A 25,744-nucleotide genomic window follows, 5' to 3' on the forward strand; every position below is an offset into this window, starting at 1 on the left:
TGTATTTAAAATGTATATGCTTTACTGTATATAAATTATACCTAAAAATCAAAAAGTCAAGAATCACTTTCTTTACAACGAATGTGTATTACTTTGGCAGTATTTATTTTTGCACATGATACAGTTCCACTTTGGGTTCTTTTAGACCTCTTTATGAATCCCTGACAGCGAGAGGCAGTGGTGGTTTGGGAAAAAGCACTCATTTTCACAAGCAGTCCCAGATCTGCTCAGTCCGTGCTCTGAGCCATGTGTGCTCAGCTCTCCTGCCTACTCCCAGCCCTCCCCATTATGTCTTTTTTCCCAACAGAGAGTTTACTAAAAGGAATTTTTCAAAGTTCCACTGTACTAGGGATTTCCATCCTCTTTCAGAGTCCCCAGCATTTAAATCCTTCCCTGAACCCTTATGCTTTGACACACAGGTGGTCCTGCTCCTGGGATTATTTCAGAAAAACAACACTGAATTTTAAAATTTGTAAAATGAACCGAAAAATCCTTAAATGAAAAAGAATGAGGCCAATACAATGGAAGCCATAATCTCAATGACGAAAAATAGGATCATGTTGCTTTATTTCCAAGCAGCAGCCCCTCTTGATCTCTTAAAAAATCAACACATTAATGATGCATTTGCAAACAAACTTGTTTTTACCTAGTGCTGACAGTCAGGCAAGCAAGGGGTTAGAGAAAAGAAAGGAAGGCAAGGCCAGGGGATTGCTTTGCTGCACTGTCTTAGTTTCCCGGCCTCGGCTGATGGAATTATTGTTTATTTTTTTAATTTTCAGAGGTGGGCCCATGACAGCTGAAGAAGACTGTATTTGCTGAGGAGCAGCATGCTGGTCGAGAGGAGCAGAGCTCCTGAGGGAGACCTAATGGTTCCTCTCCTTCCTGCACGGAGATAAAGACTTATAATAAGCGTGTATGTTCACCATCTGGCTCTGCGCATGTGGTCCTTATGGAGGGGAGAACAGCACAATCTGTAAATGATCAGGAGCCATGGCGCTCTCTCCAGAGAATCCACGATGCAATCAAGGTGACAGATGGCATGGCCACTGCTGTGGCCTCGTGGAGAAGATCAAAATCACCTTCAATAAACTCTGACTGAAATGGGCATGAGCACCTCAAAAAAGTCAGTTTGTCAGTCAAACTGCGACAGCAAGCTGCATTGGGGAAACGCAGCGGCCAGCTCTCTGTTTTCAATCGTTTCCGTCTGACTGGGCCTGAACTATGATCTTTCTCAAATTGTCCTTTCTGTTTAGCTGAAGCAGGCCAGCAAATTGCCAGATTCATTGCTTTATTGAAGAAAATTGAAAACACGATGTCCTCATTTCCAGGGACGCACAGCTGGCAGGTGCTGGGACACCCAGGCACAGAGAATGGACCCCGTGTCTTCAGCCCAAGTTTGCCCAACTTTAGGCAGATTTTTGGATACGAAAATAAAATGCAAATGTGTGTGCCTGATCTGAAAAGATCAGCTGGCAATGGTTATGTAAAGGGTATTAAGTGTCCAATAAATGTTTGTAGAATAAATATGTGGTTGAAAAGAGGAAGAAGGAAGAAAGGGGGGAAGGAAGGAAGAAGGAAGGACAGGAACTCCTAGTGTCATTGATACTATGTATTTTAACAGCAGGCTGCTGCCTTGATGGAACTGATATTTGTTTCCATTTCTATGCATATTGGTTGCATATGGGTTTCTGTGGACTTGAAGCCTTGGCCATAAGGTTGATGAAATACCGATATATTATATTGTCCTTGTTAAATTACATAGAATTGCCAGGAGTCAGCAAGTTTAGACAAATTTTCATTTTTGCCTTTCCCCCATCAAACTGAAAAAATTTCTAAAGCTCCAACTGCTCGTAAATCTAGAGAGAAATGAGTAAAAGTTACTTACAGTAGGAGAAAAATTTATACTACTGTCTTTTGAGAGGTAAGGGTTCTGATTTCAGGTCAAAGATGATGGATCTTAATGAAATAAACCTCTCCCCCTCCTCCTCCCTCCTCCTCCCTTGGCAGAGTTCCACTGTTGTTCTTCCTCCTGAGCTCCAGGAAATGTGGATGGAAAGCAAAAGTCGACTTTCCCAACCTTGTGTTTCCCCCACGTACCCAATATCTGCTATGTGATACCGATGTTTTATTTATAAGTTTGCGAGGGGACCTCGAAATTCCAACTTCCCATTGATTTTCCTGTTTGAAACAGTAATCTGGTGTTGCCTACTTGCTTCATTTAAAATCCAAATCCTAGTCCTGCCTTATCCCCATCCTCCACATGGTGAATTATTTGCTTGACAGTTGAGAAATATTTTATTGTTGGGTCCTGGATTCTTATCACATCTTCACCCTTCTCCTAGGTGCAATCTGAATGCTAATGTTTTGGTCTAGAGATTTACAAACCTAACTAAAGGGGCTTCGTCCTTAATATGTGTACCCCAAGCAAGAACAACCATGAAAAAGGGCTCCCATTTTGAGTGATAGGAATGGCTAGCACTTTGTACAGGGACTGCTTTTCACAGGGTATAGAAGTGTAGTAGAATTATTCCACATCACAATGAAGTGTGGCCTTCCAGGAACAGAAGATGAAATTCATTCAGGAGGAAATACCCATTGAGCACTGAATACCGACTAGTGCAGGCTCTCAGAGCTGAGGAATGAGTCTTCATGAAGGGAATGGAAGTATAAAGGCCATTGTTACAGGCACTGTGCTCTGCCTGCTCCCTCGTCCCTCAGGTCGGCTCGCTGGTGGGCAGCACTGCATCCCTATCAATACTCAGCTCTTGTGTGACACCAGGGCCCTGCGTGGGCTGGTGGGAGCATGCTGCCTGTCACACAGGAGATGCTGTGTGCATTCGTCATCTTGGCCTTTGGCTCTCTGGAATGACAGGCTCAGTAATAGACATGTTCATCAATGCCGCCACCAGGAGGGGTGGCAGGATGGGGAGTTTCTATCTTTTCGGCAGCAGTTCCTGCCCTCCCACTCCCGTCACTGCAAGGAGTGCAATGCTTCTGAAAGGCAAAAGGATCAAACTCTTTTTGTAAGGAAGAAGATCGTATGGGGAGAATCGGCGGGGTCCAGATGGTCAAGGTAGCTTACCCTGGAACATGAATGTTCTGAGACACACATCTAGCATGAAATTTAGTCATCAGAGTTTGGCTTAAATTCAGATCATTATGTTCTAGCCCTCTGTGGCATGAAGTGTTGCCTGATCGTATGCAATTTACATAACCATAATATTATTCCTCTCCTTTATGTCCTCTCGTTCCTCCATAGTAAATTGCTTAGAGAAAGTTTCTCAGGGGAATTTAAAAATGTTTGTTTTTAAACTCTGCCAGCAGAGTTCTTCTTTTATAATGCTACATCTATGCATTTGCTCTATGTATTATCCATCCATCTATCTATCAATCATCTATTATCTATCATGTATCTATCCAGCATCTGTCATCTATCATCTGTCTATCTATCATCTATCTATTATCAATCAATCAATCAATCAATTGTCTATCACATATCTCTTCTTGGGGGAGAGACAGTTGAGTGGGAGAGGATGTGAGGATATGTATGTCTTCAGGTTACACCAGCTCTTGGAACTCACAAAGAAGAAATCATGAGAGGATGCCTTGCAGTCAAAATAAGCAAAGTAGTTGTAAAACGAACTAAGTAATTTTGAATTGTAAATATTTTTAAAAAGATAGATACAATACTGAAGAGGTTACATGAAATGTAAACACACATACACACACACACAAACACACACACACACAAACACACACAAAGATATGCAATTTACTGAACTCAGATCTCAAAAGCATGCCAATGGCCTGAATGGCCTTGCCATAAACAATAATAAATGAAAGTTAATTTCCCAAGCCCTCTATCCACCGGGCTTTTTCAATTTCTCTTCAAGAGGACTGTGCTGTCCTATGTCAAATGAGGAAAGGATGGTTGATGACACACTTGCATCACTACTGGTAAAGTAGCTCAGACATAGCTCTATTGGTTTTGGAACAGAGAAATGGAATACCGTTTTACCTGTGCAGCATGTTGCCATATAAGCATACACCAGTTTTAAACTGGGTATTTGGAGGCCACTACATTTTTTAGTAAGATTTCAGCTCAAAACCTCTCAGTGTCTGCATTTTGTCTGTCCATGCACATCCAAATAGAAACCTGAGGGCCAGTGAGGCTGCCTCCGGCACATCGAGTACTTCCCAAGCTGCTAGTGTGTTTCAGTTCAGCTTTCAGGACTTTTTATAACCAGATTTGTGACTTAAAAAATTCCTCAGCAAAATATTTCACTTACGATATCTTGCTTATAAAGATAAATATCAATATTTTGTTCTACTGATTACTGGATGCTCTTTGTTCTATTGATTACTAGATGCTAATTTTTTTTTTTTTTTTTTTGAGATGGAGTCATGCTCTGTCACCCAGGCTGGAGTACAGTGGAGTGATCTTAGCTCACTGCAACCTCTGCCTTCTGGGTTCAAGCAATTCTCTGCCTCAGCCTCCTGAGTAGCTGGGATTACAGGCACCCGCCAACAAACCTGGCTAATTTTTGTGTTTTTAGTAAAGACAGGGCTTCAGTATCTTGGCTAGGCTGGTCTTGAACTCCTGACCTCATGATCCACCCGGGCTGGCAGGGAGCAAATAGTTTCTGACTGCCATTCAATTCTTCCACCTTCCCTAAAGAATGGGTTGTTGATTTGATTTCAATAAATCCTCTTTGGTGAACAATCCACTATAACAAGTTTCTTCTTTGGCTATAAAATTCTTTACCTTCCATATGAAAATGCTATTTCTGGGGCATTTTGAGCTGATTGTAGGGTATCATTCTTTTCTTGGGGTTCTTAGAGTCAGTTACAAGCTGTTTTCATTTTTTCTTCATAATGACAGTAAAATAAAATTCTTGTGGTAGTTTTTCATAGGCTTCTGTAAAAACTTTAAAACAATGTTGTCCAAGAGACATATAATATAAGCTACAAAGGTGAGCTACATGTGTAATTTTTTATTGTCTAGGAGCCAGAGTTTTCATAAGCAGGAAGAAGCAAGTGAAATTAATTTTGTTGATAGATTTCATTTAATTCAATGGATATACAAAATGTGGTATATACATAGAGTGAAATATTATTCAGCCCTAAAATCAGTGCAATTTTGGTATATGCTAGAACAGGGATGAATCCTGGAAACACTAGGTTGAATGAAATAAGCCAGATCCCAAAACCCAATGTTGTACGTTTCCACTAATTTGAGCAATCTGACTACCTAGAGTAGTCAGATCCATAGACTCAGAAAGTAGAATGGTGGTTGCTACGGACTGGGAGGAGGAAGAACGGGGAGTTAGTGTTTAATGGGTATGGAGTTTTACTTTGGGAAGATGAAAAAGTTCTGGAGATGGATGGTGGTGATGGTTACACAGCAATGTGAATATACTTAATGCCACTAAGCTGTACACCTAAAAATGGTGAAAATGGTGTACTCTGTGTTATGTATTTTAACACACACACACACACACACACACACACACAGGATCAGATCATATCATTCCTTTCCTTGGAAACCTCCAATGGCTTCCCATCACACCCTGAACAACACCCAAACGTCTTTTCCGTGATCTTTGCATTCCTGGAACTGGGCACCTGACTCCTCCAGTGCCTTTTCTGCTGATATCCCCGTCCTCACTCTGTTCCAGCTGATCCTTCCAAAAGTCAAGTTTTTTCTGGCTTAGGACTTTACCCTTACTGATTTCTCTGTTCAAAATTATCTTGCTCCAGGCATTTGGGAGTTTGGTCCCTTGAGGATTCTAATGAAGGGCTGTCTCCTTAGAGACCTATATGGGACACTCCCACATCTCACCTGATGACCCCACGTGGGACGCTCCTGCCAGGCTAACACCTCCCATCACTTGCTGCTGCTTTTTTTTTCTTCATAATACTTATTACTAGCTGAAATTTTAATACAGATGTGTTTTATTCTGTCTCCCCATTACAATATAAGCTCCATGAGGGCAGATAATGTGATCTTTTTGTTCATCACTCAGCATCTAGAACAGTATCCAGTATAAATGGAATGTTCAATAAATATTTCACAACCAGGGCAGACAAGCACTTCGACACATCCTGGAAGGTTTTTTTTTTTTTTAAATCGGTTCTTAACTCTTACTGAGGAATGAATAGAATCAATGTAAGAACCATTCTGTGGCCATAGAATTTAGTGGTTAAAAGCATGGGTTATCATTTGTGTTTAGGTCTGGCCTTTGCTGCTCACAAATCATGTGATCTTCTGTCACTTACTCAACCCACTTCAGCATCAGTTTCTTTATATATAAATTAGGGACAATTCTAGTACCTTTCAACCTTGTGCAATTGGTGAGGATTAACTGAAAGAACGCATGTAAACTGCTTAGCACAGTGCCTGGCATATAATAAAGTCTAAATAAAGCTGGGAAAAATTAAAATTTGCAATTCTTCCATGTAACAGGCAAATTTCTGCTGCATCAATAAAGACAGGGCAAATATTTGTTATTAGGTTAATTTATTGTAGAGTGGTCATTGTAAGCACACTGACATGGAGAACAGGAGAACCTGAAGTAAAAGTTTTTGAAAACATTTTTATTTTATTTTATTTTTCCATAAGGTTCTGGGGTACAGGTTGTATTTGGTTACATGAGGAAGTTCTTTGGTGGTGATTTGTGAGATTTTGGTGCATCCATCACCCATATATACACTGCACTGTATTTGTAGTCTTTTATCTTTTACCCCTCCCCATTCTTTCCCCCAAGTCCCCAAAGGCCATTATATCATTCCTATGTCTTTGCATCTTCATAGCTTAGCTCTCATATATCAGTGAGAACATACAATGTTTGTTTTTCCATTCCTGAGTTACTTCACTTAGAATAATAGTCTCCAATTTCATCCAGGTCACTGCAAATGCTGTTAGTTCATTCCTTTTTTTTTGAGACAGAGTCTCGCTCTGTTGTCCAGGCTGGAGTGCAGTGGCATGATCTTGGCTCACTGCAACCTCTGTCTCCCGAGTTCAAGCAATTCTCCTGCCTCAGCATCCTGAGTAGCTGGGACTACACGCGCATGCCACTATGCCCGGCTAATTTTTTGTATTTTTAGTGGAGACGGGGTTTCACCATGTTAGCCAGGATGGTCTTGATCTCCTGACCTGGGTGATTGGCCCTCCTCAGGCTCCCAAAATGCTGGGATTACAGGCATGAGTCACCACACCCAGCCAGTTCATTCCTTTTTATGGCTGCATAGTATTCCATCATGTATATATACCACAGTTTCTTTATCCACTCATTGATTGATGGGAATTTGAGTTGGTTCCATGGTTCTGCAATTGTGAATTGTGCCACTGTAAACATGTGTGTGCAAGTATCTTTTTTGAATAATAACTTATTTTCCTCTGAGTAGATACCCAGTAGTGGGGCTGCTGGATCAAATGGTAGTTCTACTTTTAGTTCCTTAAGGCATCTCCACACTGTTTTCCATAGTGGCTGTACTAGTTTACATTCCAGCAGCAGTGTAGAAGAATTCCCTGTTCACCACATCCATGCCAACATCTGTTTTCTAAATTTTTGATTATGGCCATTCTTGCAGGAGTAAGGTGGTATCACATTGTGGTTTTGATTTGCATTTCCTTGATCATTAGTGATGTTGAGTATTTTTTCATATGTTTGTTAGCCATTTGTATATCTTCTGTTTTTTTTTTTTTTTTTTTTTGAGACGGAGTCTTGCTCTGTCACCCAGGCTGGAGTGCAGTGGCCGGATCTCAGCTCACTGCAAGCTCCGCCTCCCGGGTTCACGCCATTCTCCTGCCTCAGCCTCCCGAGTAGCTGGGACTACAGGTGCCCGCCACCTCACCCGGCGAGTTTTTTTTTGTATTTTTTAGTAGAGACGGGGTTTCACCGTGTTAGCCAGGATGGTCTCAATCTCCTGACCTTGTGATCCGCCCGTCTTGGCCTCCCTAAGTGCTGGGATTACAGGCTTGAGCCACCGCGCCCGGCCTTGTATATCTTCTTTTGAGAATTGTCTATTCATGTCTTTAGCACACTTTTTGATGGGATTGTTTGGTTTTTTTCTTATTGATTTGTTTGAGTTCATTGTAGATTCTGGATATTGTCCTTTGTCAGATGCATAGATTGTGAAGATTTTCTTCCACTCCATGGGTTGTTTACTCTGCTGACTGTTCCTTTTGCTGTGCAAAAACTTTTTAATTAAGTTGCAACTATTTATCTTTGTTTTTATTGCATTTGCTTTTGGGTTCTTGGTCATAAACTCCTTGCCTAAACCAATGTCTAGAAGAGTTTTTCCAACATTATCTTCTAAAGTTTTTATAGTTTCAGGTCCTAGGTTTAAGTCTTTAATCCATCTTGAGTTGATTTTTATATAAACTAAGAGATGAGGATCCAGTTTCATTCTCCTACATGTGGCTAGCCAATTATCCCAGCACCTTTTGTTGAAAAGGGTGTTCTTTCCCCACTTTATGTTGTTGTTTGCTTTGTCCAAGATCAGTTGGCTGTGGGTTTATTTCTGGGTTCCCTATTCTGTCCCATTGGTCTATGTGCCTATTTTTATACCAGTACCACGCTGTTTTGGTGACTATGGCCTTACAGAATAGTTTGAAATCAGGTAGTATGATGCCTCCAGATATGTTCTTTCTTGATTAGTCTTGCTTTGGCTATGCAGGCTCTTTTTTAGTTCCATATAAATTTTAGAATTGTTTTTTCTAATTCCGTGAAGAATGATGGTGGTATTCTGATGGAGACTGTGTTGAATCTGTAGATTGCTTGTGGCGGTATGGTTATTTTCACAGTATCGATTCTACCCATCCATGAGCATGGGATGTTTTTCCATTTGTTTGTGTCATCTGTGATTTCTTTTAGCAGTGTTTTGTAGTTTCCCTTGTAGAGGTCTTTCAACTCCTTTGTTAGGCATATTCCTAAGTATTTTATATCTTTTGTAAAAGGAGTTGAGTTCTTGATTTGATTCTCTTCTTGGTTGCTGTTCATGTATAGAAGAGCTGTTGATTTGTGTACATCAATCTTGGATCTGGACTCTTTGCTGAATTGTTTTATCAGTTCTAGGAGCTTTCTGGAGGAGTCCTTAGGGTTTTCAAGGTAAACGATCATATCATCAGCAAATAGTGACAGCAAACAGTGACAGCAAACAGTGACTTCCTCTTTACCGATTTGGATGCCCTTTATTTTTTTCTCTTGTTTGATTGGTCTGGCTAGGACTTCCAGTACTGTGTTGAGGAGGAGTGGTGAGAATGGGGGCATCCTTGTTTTGTTCCAGTTCTCATGAGAATGCTTTCAACTTTTTCCCATTCATATTATGTTGGCTGTGGGTTTGTCATAGATGGCTTTTATTACATTAAGGTATGTCCCTTGTATGCTGATTTTACTGGGAGTTTTAATCACAAAGGGATGCTGGATTTTGTTGAATGCTTTTTCTGCATCTATTAAGATGATCATGTGATTTTTGTTTTTAGTTCTGTTTATGTGGTGTATTACATTTATTGACTTGTATATGTTAAACTATCCTTTCATTCCAGTATGAAACCCACTTTATCATGGTGGATTATCTTTTTGATATGTTGTTGGATTCAGTTAGCTAGTATTTTTGCTAAGGATTTTAGCATCTATCTTCATCAACATATCATCTGTAGTTTTCTTTTTGTTTATGTCCTTTCCTGGCTTTGGTATTAGGGTGATATTAGCTTCATATAATGAATTGTGGGGGGGGGTTCCTTATTTCTCTATCTTGTGAAATAGTGTCAATAGGATTGGTACCGATTCTTTTTTGGATGTCTGGTAGAATTCTGCTGTGAATCTGTCTGGTCCTGGACTTTTTTTTGTGTTGGTCATTTTTAAATTACCATTTCAATCTTGCTGCTTGTTACTGGTCTGCTCAGGGTATCTAGTTCTTCCTGATTGAAGCTAGGAGGGTTGAGTTGTATTTTTCCAGGAATGTATCCATCTCTTCTAGGTTTTCTAGTTTATGTGCTTAAAGGTATTCATTATAGTCTTGAGTGATCTTTTGTATTTCAGTGGTGTCAGTTGTAATATCTCCTGTTTTGTTTCTTAGTGAGGTTATTTGTATTTTTTCTCTTCTTTCCTTGGTTAATCTTGGTAATGGCCTATCAATTTTATTTATCTTTTCAAAGAACCAGCTTTTTGTTTCATTTATCTTTTGTATTTTTTTGTTTGTTTGTTTGTTTCAATTTCCTTTAGCTCTGCTCTGATATTGATTGTTTCCTTTCTTCTGCTGGGTTTGGATTTGGTTTGTTCTTGTTTCTCTAGTTCCTTGAGGTGTGACCTTAGATTATCTGTGCTCTTTCAGACATTTTGATGTACATGTTTAGGGCTATGAACTTTCTGCTTAGCACCGCCTTTGCTGTATCCCAGAAGTTTTGATAGGTTGTGTCATTATTGTCATTCAGTTCAAAGGACTTTTAAATTTCCATCTTGAGTTCGTTTTTGGCCCAATGCTCATTCAGAAGCAGGTTATTTCCATGTATTTGAATGGTTTTGAAAATTCTTTTTGAATTTGGATTCCAGTTTTATTCCACTGTGGTCTGAGAGAGTGCTTGATATAATTTCAAATTTCTTAAGTTTATTGAGGCTCATTTTATGGGCTATCATATGGTCTATCTTGAAGAAATTCCATGCGCTGTTGAATAGAATGTGTATTCTGCAGTTGTCGGATGAAATGGTCTGTATATATCTGTTAAGTCCATTTGTTCCAAGGTGTAGTTTAAATCCATTGTTTCTTTGTTGACTTCCTGTTTTGATGACCTAATACTGTCAGTGGAGTATTAAGTCCCCCACTATTATTGTGTTGCTGTTTATCTCATTTCTTAGGCCTATTAGTAATTGTTTTATAAATTTGGGAGCTCCAGTGTTAGGTGCATGTATGTTTAGGATTGTGATATTTTCCAGTTGTCCTTCTTTGTCTCTTTTAACCACTGTTACCTTAAAGTTCGTTTTGTCTGATATAAGAAAAGCTACCTCTGCTCACCTTTGGTGTCCATTTGCATGAAATGCCTTTCTCCACCCCTTTACTTTAAGTTTATGAGTCCTTATATGTTAGGTGAGTCTCCTGAAGGCAGCAGATAGTTGGTTGGTAAGTTCTTATCCATTCTGCAGTTCTGTATCTTTTAAATGGAGAATTTAGGTCATTTACCTTCAATGTTAATATTAAAGTGTGAGGTACCATTGCTTTCATTATGCTCTTTGTTGCATGTGTACTTTGTTTTTTGTTTTTGCTTTTTAACTTGTATTTTTGTTTTATAGGTCCTGTGTGATTTATGCTTTAAAGAGGTTCTGTTTTGATGGGTTTCCAGGATTTATTTCAAGATTTAGAGCTCCTTTTAGCAGTTCTTGTAGTGATGGTTTGGTAATGGTGAATTATCTCAGCATTTGTTTGTCTGAAAATGACTGTATCTTTCTTTCATATATGATGCTTACTTTCACTGGATATAAAATTCTTGGCTAATAATTGTTTAATTTGAAGAGGTTGAAGATAGGGCCCCAATCTCTTCTAGCTTGTAGGGTTTCTGCTGAGAAATCTGCTGTTAATCTGATAGGTTTTCCTTTAGAGGTTACCTGGTGCTTCTGTCTCATAGCTCTTAAGATTCTTTCCTTCATCTTAACTTTGGATAATCTGATGACAATGTGTCTAGGTGAAGATCTTTGTGTGATGAATTTCCCAGGTGTTCTTTGTGCTTCTTGTAATTATTTGGCTGTCTAGGTCTCTCACAAAGCCAGGGAAGTTTTCCTCGATTATTTCCCCAAATAGATTTTCCAGGATTTTAGATTCTCTTCTTCCTCAGGTACACTGATTTTTCTTGAGGTTTGGTCATTTAACATAATCTCAGACTTCTTGGAGGTTTTGTTCATATTTTCTTATTCTTTTCTCTCTCTCTCTCTTTTTTTTTTTGTTGGATTGGGTTAATTCGAAGACCTTGTTTTCAAGCTCTGAATTTGTTTCTTCTACTTCTCCAATTCTATTGCTAAGGCTTTCCAGAGCATTTTGCATTTCTAAAAGTGTGTCCAAAGTTTTCTAAATTTTTACTGTTTTTCCTTTAAGCTATCTATTTCCATGAATAGTTCTCTCTTCACTTCTTGTATCATTTTTTTGGGTTTCCTTGCATTGAGTTTCACCTTTTTCTGGTCCCTCCCTGATTAGCTTGATAACTAACCTACTAAATTCTTTTTCAGGTAAATCAGGATTTTTTCTTGGTTTGGATCCATTGCTGGTGAACTAGTGTGATTTTTAGGGGGTGTTGAAGAGCCTTGTTTTGTCGTATTACCATGGTTGGTTTTCTGTTTCCTTCTCATTTGGGTAGGCTCTGTCAGAGGGGAGGTCTAGGGCTGAAGGCTGTTGTTCAGATTATTTTGTCCATGGGGTGTTCCCTTGATGTAGTGCTCCCACCCTTTTCCAGTGGATATGGCTTCCTGTGAGACAAACTTCAGTAATTGTTGTCTCTCTTTTGGGTCTAGCCACCCAGTGAGTCTACCCAGCTGTGGACTGGTACTAGGGGTTTCTGCACAGAGTCCTGTGATGTGGACCCTCTATGAGTCTCTCAGCCGGAAATTTTCAGCGCCTGTTTCAGTGGAGGTGACAGAGGGTGCAATGGACTCTGTGAGGGTTCTCAGCTTTGGTGGTTTAATGCTGTATTTTTGTGCTGGTTGGCCTCCTGCCAGGAGTGGTGCTTTCCAGAAAGCATCAGTTGTAGTACTGTGGAGAGGGACCAGCAGTGGGCAGGGCCCTAGAACTCCCAAGATTTTATGCCCTTTGTCTTCCATCAGGGTGGGTAGGGAAGGACCATCGGGTGGTTCCCGGCTTGGCAGGTCTGAGCTCAGCCTCTCCTTTGGTGGGTCTCGCTGCAGTTGCTGTGGGGGATGGGGGTGAGATTCCCAGGCCACTGGAGTTATGTACCCAGGAGGATTATGGCTGCCTCTGCTGAGATATGTAGGTTGTCAGGGAAGTGGGGGAAAGTCAGCAGTCACACACAAACCGAAGGGTTGGTCTTGCTCCCACTGAGCTTCCCTAACAGCCTCTAGTCCATTTCCAGGCAGAGGGTGAGACAGGCTTCAAAATTTACCCAAGGTTATCCACCTCCCAGCTGCAAGAGAAAAGGGCTTTAGTTCTTCCCCTGCCCATGAAGTCTGCATGCCCTATTTGCCCTCTCCCCCTAGTTCTGGCCAAGAGGCTTCTTGCCCTGTTCAAACTGTTACAAAGTTCGTCTAGAGAATTCCTTCTTCTTGTGGAGGTTTACACTCTGATTCTCTGGCCACCTGATGGATCCCTGTGATGCTAAGCAGGTGTTAGACATGAGTTCTAAATTTCTTTTCAAAGAATTAATATGTCAGTATGTTCAATTATTTGCCTTCTACTTTTAAACTTCACTTCGTTGTAAAGCAAGCACCCTGACTCATTCCAATCACCTCTTCCACCCTAATGCATTCTGATTACCTGCTATCTGCTGTGCCCTGACTCCTGCCAAAGCATGCACCCTGTCAGTCTCTTTAAATTAGCCAATTGGAATTAGTTTAGCCTGTGTGGTGTAATCCTAGCCAATAGGGGAAGGACACAGCAGCAGGGGCCACGTGCATCAGGGATAAGAACCCCTTCCCTTCCCTTGTCCAATTGCGTGCTCACCATTGCTCCATCTGTAAGGGTGCGCCCTTCTATAGAAGTAACTTGCCTTGCTGATAATTAAAAAGAAAATATTATATTCAAGTGTTATTTTTTTTGTGGCACCAAAACTTTATATATAACAATTTTGGGGCTCCTTCGTGATTACATTCCCCTCTGGGGACAGTCTCTGGTTCTCTCTCTTGTGAGGAGGTGCACCGTGCTCCCTTGTGGCAGCCTCAGTGGTGAGAAATCAAGATCCACCCAGTGCAAGAAATAACCCAAGCTCTCAGCAATGCGGGGCTCGGGGAAGTGGGGGGAACTGGCCAGCAATCTAGCCTAAAGAATCGTCACATACTGTGGCAATGACTCTGTGCACAGATCAAGGAAGGAGAAGCCCTGGGAGCTGGTAAAGTATTTCCTTGGTGGTCAGGACCAAGGTAAGGAAGCCATGGGGGACGGGGGGCCAGTGAAGTACTCCTTGGTCAGGGTGACTTAGAGGTTAAAGAGAGGTGAGACGTCACCATTGTGGGGGATTGACCCTCACACAAACCTCCAGTAGTAGAAAAGGCAAGAAATTTTCAGTGGGGGAAATTGAGCCTCACCCTAAAAGGCAAGAAATTTCCAGTGGGGAAATTGAACCTCACTCCAAAAGGGAAGAAATTTCCAGTGGGGAAATTGAGCCTCACCCCAAAAGGCAAGAAATTTTCAGTGGGGGGAAATCGAGCCTCACACCAAAAGGTGAGAAATTTCCAGTGGGGAAATTGAACCTTGAACCTTACCCCAAAACCATCAAAATGGGAAATACCCCAAGCAAGACAAGGAGCAAGGGGGATAAAGACGGTAACAAAGATATCCCCCCAGATAGCCTCTAGGTCTCGTGCTAAAACACTAGAAAGTTAATGAAAGGACTAAATGTAGGAAAAATCAACAAATCATAAAATATTGCTGTTTCATTTGGATTCAGGGACCCATCCTCAAACTTTCAATCTTCTGCCCAAAGTTTGGGTTAAATGAGGATGTAATGTGTCAGCTTCTAATCTGATATGTTAATAAAAGTCCAGTATCTCAAGAAGAACTAGGCTATACCCTTTGTTGGAGGCAAGGACCTGCCCTCCTTTTTCCCTTAAAAACAAATAGGGAGGAACCCAATCTGGCACCTCAAAATGAAAAGTCAGAGGAGACGGCTGTCATGCCTAAAGACTCCAGTGCATGGGATCCCCTAGACTATCTTCCCCTACTCAGTGTCCCTAATCTTTCCCCTCAGACAGCCACTGCCACCTCAGGTCCTGTTCCAAATTCCCCTTCTACTCACATTATCTCTCCTGCTTATAACCCTGACTGTTGGGAATTACCATCCCACCAGCCTGTTCCCTCCCAACCTAAAGACCCCTCTCTAAAAGGACCCCTGCCTCCATCTGGAGGACCAAGGTCCTCATCTGCCAGGCCCCCTAAAGAGTATGGGGAAGCAGGGTTAAAGAATCCCAGAACTAAGAGGGAGGAAGGACATGATAGGTGCTATAGATGTGGAAAAACAGGCCACTTCGAGAGAGGATGTCTTGAACTAAGAAAGGAGAAAGGAGCCCGTCCACTCACGAATTTGGAGGAAGAACAGGCTGGTCGGGAGCTCTGTCTTTTATCTTGAGTCCTTTCAGAAGACCCCGATAAATTTGGACGTGGGACCTAAACATGAGCTTATCACCTTTTTAGTTGATTCAGGGGCTGCTTGCTCCTCTGTTTTGTCCCCCCTCCCCCTGTCTAATGTCTCCTCCTCAGAGAAACTTTTAGTCTCCAGGGTAAAAGGGGAAGGAGATGGGGGAGAATGGCAGCATAAGCGGCTGGCAGAGGCAGGGCAAGACCAGTGGAGAGGAAAGCGAGAGAGAGGAAGAGACAGAGACAAAGAGGGAGTCAAAGAGAGAGAGAGAGAAAGAGAGACAGAGAGAGAGAGAGAAGTAGAAAAGAGAAAACAATGTACCCTATTACTTTAAAAGCCAGGGTAAATTTAAAACCTTTGATTGATAATTGAAGGTCTTCCTGATGCTTTAACACTCCAATACCACCTTGTTGTCAGTGTCAACAAGGGTGTAGCGGGAAAGCACTCAGGCCACTGACAACCCATAGCCTTCCTACCAAAAATCCTTAACCCAGTGACCCGCAGATGGCCCAAATACATTCAGTCTGTAGCAGCAACTGCTTTGCTAGCAAAAGAAAGTCGAAAAATAGCTTTTAGAGGAAACCTCATTGTGAGCACACCTCACCAATTCAGAACCATCCTAAGTCAAAAAAAAAAAAAAAAAAGTCAAATGGTAGCTTACTAACTCAAAAATCTTAAAATATGGGGCTATTCTGTTAGAAAAAGATGATTTAACATTAACCACTGATAATTCCCTTAACTCAGCAGGTTAACCTAACAGGGGATCTAAATCTTAATTAATTACCATACAAAGGTCCGACCAGACCTAGGAGGAACTCCCTTCAGGACAGGATGATAGATGGTTCCTCCCCTGTGATAGAGGGAAAAAAGACACAATGACTATTCAGTAATTGATAAGGAAACTCTTATAAAAGTAGAGTTAGGAAAATTGCCTAACAATTGGTCTGCTCGAACGTGTGTGAGCTGTTTGCACTCAGCCAAGCCTTAAAGTACTTACAGAACCAGGAAGGAACCATCTATACCAATTCTAAGTTAATTTGTACTAAACAAGGTCTTATCAATAGCAAAGGATAATCAAAATCCCAAACTTACAAGGTTTTCAACAAAAGTAAAGTCTGCTAAAAGTTAACAGTGTAACATGTATTATCCTAACTTTTAATCTTGTGGCCTTAGACAGTCTAGTCCACAGACATGAAGAAAGTTTGCTATGGAAAAGAATGGTTATCATCTGTGAGGGCAAAAAAAAAAAAAAAAAAAAGAATATATAAAAAGGAATGTTATGTGGTAAATTCTTGTCCTAAAATAAATACACTGGTTGTTTTTTTTTTTTTAAAAAAAAGGGATGTTTACAACAAGTCAAAAAGTTGAGGTGTGTCAAAGAACCGTCTGACAGTCGTGAAACAAATGTGTGTCATAAAAAGGAATTTATGCAAGAAATGTTGTATAATTTGAAAGTAATTAGGCCTCCTGAATATGAAACTATTGAAGAAACAGTTTATGTCAGGGTATATAAGGAAAGTAAAATATACTTTTGGTAAACGAATTATAAGGAGGCATAAGTAAGAATGTAGATTTTTACTTACATTAAAAGGTTAAAAAATTTTTGTTTTGAAGGTTTAAGCAAGTTTTAAAACATTAATTGTAAAGGAAATTCTGTGTGTAACCATATTTGCTAAAGTTAAAAGGGTATCATCCAGTTTTTCTGTGAACTGGACATTAAAATAAAAGCACAACGGATTTTTCGTAAAGTACTAATCTGCTCTTTATCAAAAAATTATAAAAGGTTAAAAACAGTCTACAAAAAATTCTTACCTTATGGTCAGACATTAAAATTGGATAAATGTGTCTATAAGGTTTTATTGAAATTGAGTTTTACATTAACAACACACTAATATAAAGGTGAAATTTAGCTTATCCAACATAAAAATCATACAGGAAGCATTGTCAAATATAAAATGGTGTTTGCTTTTCTTTGGTCTAAAAACTAATAAAAATAGATGTTAAAGGAAATTTCTCAGTAAGAAGGCACCAAGGACTATAAAGTCCACTGCTGATGCCCCCGCATTTAAAACAAAAGATCAATTCCTTAGAAATTATATACTTGGTTTATCTTCCACTTTCCTTTCCCTCAAAACTAGAAGTCTTTTAGCACAGGGCTGCATGATAGCTCTTTTCTAGGATTCTACAGCCTGGAGTAATAAGTCATGCCAAGCTCTCTCTCTACTATATCCTGAAGTCTGGAACCCTGCAGGTCAACCCCCCGAGGGCCATCCAGCTTCCGTTTCCCAACACTGAGTTCACTTTGTGTCTCTCATGACAGGGAGAAAGCTTAGTGTTCCTTGGAGACCTGAAGGGATACAGCGAGCTTAAGAATTCTGAAGAGCTTATCAATTAGCCCTTGTTCATCCGTGAGTGGATGTGTGGTGGTACTGTGGTGGACCTTTACTGGACACTCTCCAGATAACCAGGGTGGCACTTGTGCTTTAGTCCAATTGGCTATCCTTTTCACCCTGGCATTTCATCAACCAGCGGAAGGAAAAATAAGACATTGTAAAGCAAGAGAAGCACCTTATGGGTCTTTCGACTCTCAGATCTATTTAGACACAATTAGAGTCCCAAAGGGAATACCAGATCAATTTAAAGCCCAAAATCAAATAGGTGCAGGATTTGAGTCAATATTTTGGTGGGTGATAATAAAAATGTAGATTGGATAAACTACATCTATTACAACCAACAGTGATTTATTAACTACACTAGCGATGCTGTTAAAGGAATAGCTGAACAATTAGGGGCTACTAAGCCAGATGGCTTAGGAAAATAGGATAGCCTTAGACATGATATTAGCAGAAAGAGGAGGAGTTTGCATCATGATTAAAACTCAATGTTGCACCTCCATCCCAAACAACACTGCCCCTAATGGAAGTATAACAAAGTCATTGCAAGGTCTGACTGCTCTATCCAATGTGTTAGCCAGCAACTCAAGGGTAAATGGGTAAATGACCCCTTTACAAGATGGCTAGAAAAGTAGTTTGGTAAGTGGAAAGGAATAATAGCCACAATTCTTACTTCCCTTGAGCCATAGTAGTTGTACTTATTCTTGTGGGGTGCTATGTCATACCATGCATCCGTAAGTTGATGCAGAGGCTCATAAAAATGGCATTTACTAAAATCTCCCTTAACTGTCCTCCACCTTATCCACAGAAGCTTCTTTTGAAAAGTCAAGCAAAACAACTAAGCCAATACATGTTAAAAAAAAGTTTGAAAAGAAAGCTGTAAGGAAATACAAGGGGAAGATTTGTTAGATATGAGTTCTAAATCTCTTTTCAAAGAATTAATATGTCAGCATGTTCAATTCTTTGCCTTCTATTTTTCAACTTAACTTCCTTGTAAAGCAACCTTTTTCGATTACCAACTCCACCCTGACTCATTCTGATCACCTGCTCTACCCTAACTCATTCCGATTACCTGCTACCTGCTCTGCCCTGACTCCCGCCAAGCACTCACTCCAGTCATTCTCTTTAAATTACCTGATCAGAATTAGTTTAGCCTGTGTGGTCTAACCCTAACCAATAGGGGAAGGACACAGCAGCAGGGACCACGTGCGTCAGGGATAAAAACCCCTTCCCCTCCCTTGTCCAAGTGTGCGCTCACCATTGCTCCATCTGTAAGGGCGCACCCATCTGTAGAAGTACCTTGCCTTGCTGAGAATTAAAAAGAAAATATTATACTCAAGTGCTATTTCTTCTGCGGCACCAAAACTTTATATGTAACACAGGAATGGGCTGCTTGGGGACCTAGCGAGCTCCCTGGGACTTTCTGCTGCTTCCTCTACCTCTGTATTTCACTCGACTCTACTAACTGAGCTCCAGGTAAAGTTGGGAACTTATCCTGCAAACAGACCTTTAATTTCTCTAGTGGAGGTGTGCGTTCAGGAGAGGAGGGTCCCCCTTTCCCAATTCTGCAGTTGGGGTACTCACAGTATTTGGGGTGTCTTCTGGGTCCTGCAAGAGCAGTCCGCTTCCTTCAGAGGGTGTGTGGGTCCTCTTGGGGTTAGTGGTTTGTTCTTGCAGTCAATCTGGAGCTCAAATTAACATGCAAGCCTCCGTATGCTGCTGTGCCCAGAGCTGCAATCTAGTCCTGCCTCCTGTCTGCCACGATCGCCTCAAAACTGTCTTAAAAACAAGCACATGGATGAAAAGAAAGCTTTCTGTAGAACAGATTATTTCCATGTAGCCTCCTCTTCACAGTGGTCATATTCTGTTGATCCAGCTACAGGGCATTTTTCAGACTCTTTGCAGGGCACTCAGCTATTGGCAGAGGAGAACTGAGGTGTATCAGATACTTTCACAATTCAACATGTTCCTGCAACCAACACCTACAATTGGTGGATGACAATACATAAAAATGTAGATTGGATAAACTGTATCTATTACAACCAACAGTGTTTTATTAACTACACTAGAGATGCTGTTAAAGGTTTATCTCTTAGGTTAAATCCTAAGAGAGAATCCGTTGTTTCAAAAGACTAGATAGACATGACTTCTACTCACAAATAACTATTCAATACATGTTATTATTAACTGGGGTCTCTGTGCTGCTTACTGGATCTCTAGAAGTTACTCACCTTATAACTGTAAGTTAATATGCTTTGACCAACATCTTCCCATGTTCCCCACTCCTTTTGCCCTGGTATATTGAAATTTGCTAAGAAAATAGATTTTGAGTATTCTCATTATTCTCATCAAAACAAAAAAAGGTAGCTGTCAGGTAATGGATAGGTTAATGAGCTTGATTGTGGGAATCATTACACAAGTCATATTTACATCAGAATGCCACATTGTACACCTCAAATCTGTACAATTTTCTGTCAATTATGCTTCACTAAATACATGGGGAAAAATACAATAAAATAAAGTAGTAAGAAAAAAGAGCTATTTATGTGGGTTTATTAGCATCTGATCCATCTCTGTGACCTTCCTTCCTTCTTACCTTCAGCCAACAGGTAGCATAGAGCTCCCAGATCTGGGTCAGTGTGGAAGCGGTCAAACAAGTTTTACCTCTAAATGTGACCAAAAGTTCCTGTTTTTACTGAGATAAAGTTTGGAATCAACAGGATGTGGTTGAGTTATGCTTTTTCTTTTTCTTACAAAAACTTAGAAGCAAAGCTTAGAAATGTTTAAAGAGTAATCACTTTGTCTATTAATATGGGCACGGTGAATGCAGTTGTTTTTTTCGTGACCAGAGTCTGGAGAGGCCTTCAGAGGCCTTGGCCATGCCTCTTTCTCTGCTTTCTCTCATTGCCTAGCATTTATCAGTTTCCTCTAGAGTTGGTCTGCAACCAGGGTACAATAGAAAAATTCAAACCAGCTCAAATTAATTAACAGATTTAAGGAAAAAAGTGAAGATATACCTAAAATTAAGTAAGTTTTATTTCTAGGATCTATTTGAATCCTAGAACCTAGTGTGGCTTTGTAAAATCACCAGACCAAAATGAAGAAAATGTACCTCCAAACCTTTTGTAGTCAATTCTCTAGCCAAGTAATTGTTCTGTGGGTATAGTTTCCCTCTGTTAATACTATTACCTCGCCAGCTCTATAAGAAGTGTTAGCTATACTTTCATTATCCTATAAGCTTTTATCACCTTGTAAGTTAATTAGGAATTAAACACCCTGGAATGCAAGTTTGGAATTCTCTTCCCATTTTGACATAGTTTCCATCTTGAAAAGGAGGAAAAGTTATTTAACTTAAAGTATTACTATCCCACCACACTAGTTGTGGAATAAATTTACATGTGGGTGGTATTTGGGCACAATTTTATATTACATATTATTTTGACAACTCAGGTCTTAAATAATTTGTTACTAGTAAGAAACTAGTAAAACACACAAAGGATTTGAAACTCTGAAAAATGTGAAGAAACAGTTGAGGCTGAATTTGATAAAGTGAGATCTGTGTTTTGACTATTTTATTGATATTTCACATTTGTCTCTCTTAAATTCAACAATAATTACAAAAAGTGTTCTGATTCAGACTCTATTTTGCAGATGACTAAAGAGTTTCAAGATACAATTTCAATTTTAGTTGTATGGCAAAGCTGTAGTCAATATTTTATCAAAATATTGTAATATCCACAATTGTTAAGAGACTTCATTATCAGAAGAAACACTGGGTCAGCAGAAGATATAGGAAGGGGGTTTACGCAGACCCCAGATATATAAATGAAATAATTATAAAAAATTAGTTATTATGTAAATAAAAACCTAACGTTGTTGGGGTAAAGAATATGAACGTGTAGGTTTTTGGTTTTTTGAGTTGGAGTTTTGCTCTTGTTGCCCAGGCTAGAGTGCAATGGCGTGATCTTGGCTCACCATAATCTCTGCCTCCCAGGTTCAAGCGATTCTCCTGTCTCGGCCTCCTGAATAGCTGGGATTACAGGCATGCACCACCATGCCCGGCTAATTTTGTATTTTTAGTAGAGTTGGGGTTTCTCCATGTTGGTCAGGCTGGTCTCCAACTCCCAACCTCAGGTGATCAGCCCACCTCGGCCTCCCAAAGTGCTGGGATTACAGGCATGAACCACCGTGCCCGGCCGTATTTTTGGTTTTAATCTCAGTTGATCACTGGGTTTTACACTGAACTATAGAGTAAAAGAATAGTAAAATTTTTGGATTTCCTGAAGAAATTATCATTTTTGGTCTCGTGAAAGGAAAGGTAACTTTCTTGTCTGTTTTGCAAATAAAGAGAAAACTGAGAATATGCACAGACATGGAAAAGGAGGCCATCCAGTTCAGAATTCAACATTCCAGGCTCTGTTTTTAGAAAGGACTTTCCTGTTTGGTGTTCCCTGCTCAGCAGACTCAGAGCCTTAGAGAAGGAACTGAAGGTATCCTGTTCTCCAAGTGCTGTCCATGTGTGGGTGGTGGCTCTGTGGGCCCATCTCTAGGTATAAATTAAAATTCATAAAATGCTGCTAGAAAACCAACCAACCAACCTGCTCTTCTTTAAAACATATAGGTCTGTGTCATACTCAACTTTTCTGAATAGACTATAACTGCAAGCAATTTTCTCAGTTTCCTCCGGTGGCCAATGCAGGGGACCATTGAGTCATGTGTGCCTCAGCCAGTGTGGTAGAGAAGAAACACCTGTCTGTACAATGAAAGGTTTTTTTTTTTTTTTTCTTAGCAGACAATCTTATGTGCAGCATAAGAAGAACAAATACAATATTTTTCCCAATCTTCATTCTCTCCACTGCCCATCCATTTCCTCTTTCAAATGTATTAAATACTATTAGAAACAATTTCATTTTATAAGATTTTGCTTTTTTTCAGTATGATTCTTAGGATTTGGAGGAATGGACGCCTGCAGCCTGTAAGGCATTTAGATTTCCTCTTCCAGACATAATTAGCTTCATACATAGGAAGATGATACAAAGAAGAAAGGCCTGAATAATATGTGATAAGACATTTCCATGGAGTTGGAGAAAACCTAAACCTTCCCAGGTGATAGAAATCTGCAGATAGTTATTGCTCTTTGGTTAGCTCCTGACTGATCAAAGTCATTCCAAAATGTTTCTCTACTACTTAACTTTATTAGATTGAGAAATAGGCATAGAAAGAATGCAACCCATTAAGAGAAAAATGAAAAAGAAGTAGATATGGCATTAATACATTCACAGCTGATAGAGTATGCTGCAAATTTTATGTTCTTACAAATTCCCTTTGTCTTGCAATACGATGGACATTAGTTGGGAAATGCAAAAGTGAACCATCTTGCAGAACATTATTATTCCTATTTTAATTGTTCAACTTATTTTAGATTATTAGACTTCAAAGTGCTTATCTGAGCTACATGTACAATGAGTCTTACTATAAAGGGACCAGAAATTTTTTGGATTCAGAGAATATTTAAAATATAGAAAACTGGGATTAAATAATACAGTGAGTTTTGGCATTAAGTAAAGTAAACTAAAGAATCAAAAGGTTAAATTTACATACACACATTCTTTCTTCCTATCCCAAGTTTATAACATCAAAAATATATTTTTCTTTCTTTTTCTGTTTCTTATCAAAGGAGGAGAGGGCAAGGGAATGGAACAGGGGCTCAAGAAGATAGAGATGAGAAATGATTTTGTTTAAGGACAGAGACCAAGAACAAAGATTGCAAGTTGTAGTCGGGGCTCTAAATTGGACTGTGATTTTTCATGAATTATCCTCTTGTAATCTATCGAGACAGCAGAGTAGAGAGCAAAGGATGACAAGCTTCAGAAATATACCTTGATATTGTTTGGCTCTGTGTTCCCACCCAAATGTCATCTCCAATTGTAATCCCCACATGTGGAAGGAGGGAGGTGATTGGATCATAGGGGCTGTTTCCCCCATGCTGTTCTCATGATAGTGAGTTGTCACGAGATCTGATGGTTTTACAAGCATCTGGCATTTCCCCTGTTTGCACTTCTCTTTCCTGCTGCCTTGTGAACAAGGTGCCTACTTCACCTTCCACCATGATTGTAAATTTCTGGAGGCCTCCTTAGCCATGCTTCCTGTTAAGCCTGCAGAACTGCGGGTCAATTAAATCTTTATAAATTACCCAGTCTTCAATATTTCTTCTTCTTTTTGAGATGGAGTCTCACTCTGTCGCCCAGGCTGGAGTGCAGTGACTGATCTCAGCTCATGGCAACCCCTACGTCCCAGGTTCAAGCAATTCTCCTGCCTCAGCCTCCTAAGTAATTGGGATTACAAGTGTGTGCCACCATGCCTGGCTTTTTGTATTTTTAGAACAAGCAGGGTTTTGCCATGTTGCGCAGGCGGGTCTCTATCTCCTGTCCTCAAGCAATCCGCTCGCCTAGGCCTCCCAAAATGCTAGGATTACAGGCATGAGCCACCACACCTGGCTGGGTATTTCTTTATAGCAGTGTAAAAATGGGTTATTACACGCATAGATTGAAATCCTCATTTCAGCTCTTACTTTCCATGTGACCTTGGTACAGGACTTAATCTTTCTGAGCCTTCATTTTAAATATGTGGATAACAATAGCTACCCTCCGAGGTGGTTGTGAGAATCCAATGAGATTCCACTGGCAAAACACCTAATACACTATTTGGTACCATGTATATACTTAATAAGTAGAGCAAATTATTATCTTCAAAGGAAGCTGTTAGGTCAAGTCCCTTTGGCCCACAGTACTCTGGAATTCAGGAACTGATTGACAGGTACATAAATTTTGGTTCAGGAACAGGTAGTTTGCCGACCCCACCACCGTCTCATATGTGGCAGCCACATTGTGGCACAGACATTGACTCAGGTTAGTTTTGTGCCTAGCATGGAAGTAGGACACCTCAGAACTGCTCAAACACTTGGTTGCCTGAGCCACATTTTAATCATTCACCATGACTGAGTGACCTAATTTTTTTCCAAGGCTGCTATAAAATCAGAGATGGAAGCTAGCACCGAATCAAAGCACTGTGGTTCTGTCATACATATTTTTTGGTTTCCATCCAACCTTATTTTAAATATCTCTAGGGATGGGCTTTCATCACTTTTCTTGGAAGATGTTCCTTGTATAAAAATTTTCACTGTCAGAAAGTTTTCTCTCCCATTCAGGGTAAATTTTTCTTTCCTTCTTTATACTTGTCTAGTTATCTTGTCCTAAACCTGATTAAATAATTCTTTCTGCCTGTTCAGTATTTCTCCTGTCAGATTTTTGTAGTCGATTATTAGTCCCCCCTCAGTCATTACTTAGCAACACCAGACATAATCTTTATCTTTAATCATTTCTCATAACTCACTCCTCCATCACAATCATTATTCTCTCCTCTCTGAATTAATCCATCTGCTCTTTTGAAGGTAACCTTAGTGTCTTAGCAGCATGTTCCTTTGGAAGTAAAACACACCAGTGTTTGTATTTATTTAAATATCTCTTGAAATAATATAACATTACAGACAGTTTTAAAAACAAAGAAAAAAAAATCAATCTGCCGTCCTAACCCAATGGTTATCATTACTTTTGTCTTTTCCATTTTTATCTTTTCAACTATAAATATCTTACCCTATTGAGTAGAAATTATGTAATCAGGGCTGTACTTAATTCTTGATATACAGGATCCCAGTTGCTACCACAGTGGTGCTGTGGGACAGCCTTGTAACCCCCTCATCACAGGTGAGGAATCGAAGAGTCAGAGAATTCAAGTAAGTTGCCTAAAATCTGGTTCAGGGAGCCTTCCTAACTGTCATGCTATCCTGCCTATGCTATCTTTTACCATGTTGTGTCATAATAATGATGTTAATAGCAGGATGTTGGATGAAAAATCATTCAGTAATCATTGCCCATCGAGTTCTTTAGAGTGCTTTCATTGTTTTCCTTATTACAAACATCACTGAAATAAAATTTTTGAGCAATGAATATTCAAAATCAGAGGATTGTCTTATTTCACTTCTACATCACAGTTTTAAAAA

Source organism: Colobus angolensis, unplaced genomic scaffold, assembly GCF_000951035.1.
Source record: "Colobus angolensis palliatus isolate OR3802 unplaced genomic scaffold, Cang.pa_1.0 Scaffold92, whole genome shotgun sequence".
In the NCBI taxonomy this organism is placed as follows: domain Eukaryota; kingdom Metazoa; phylum Chordata; class Mammalia; order Primates; family Cercopithecidae; genus Colobus; species Colobus angolensis.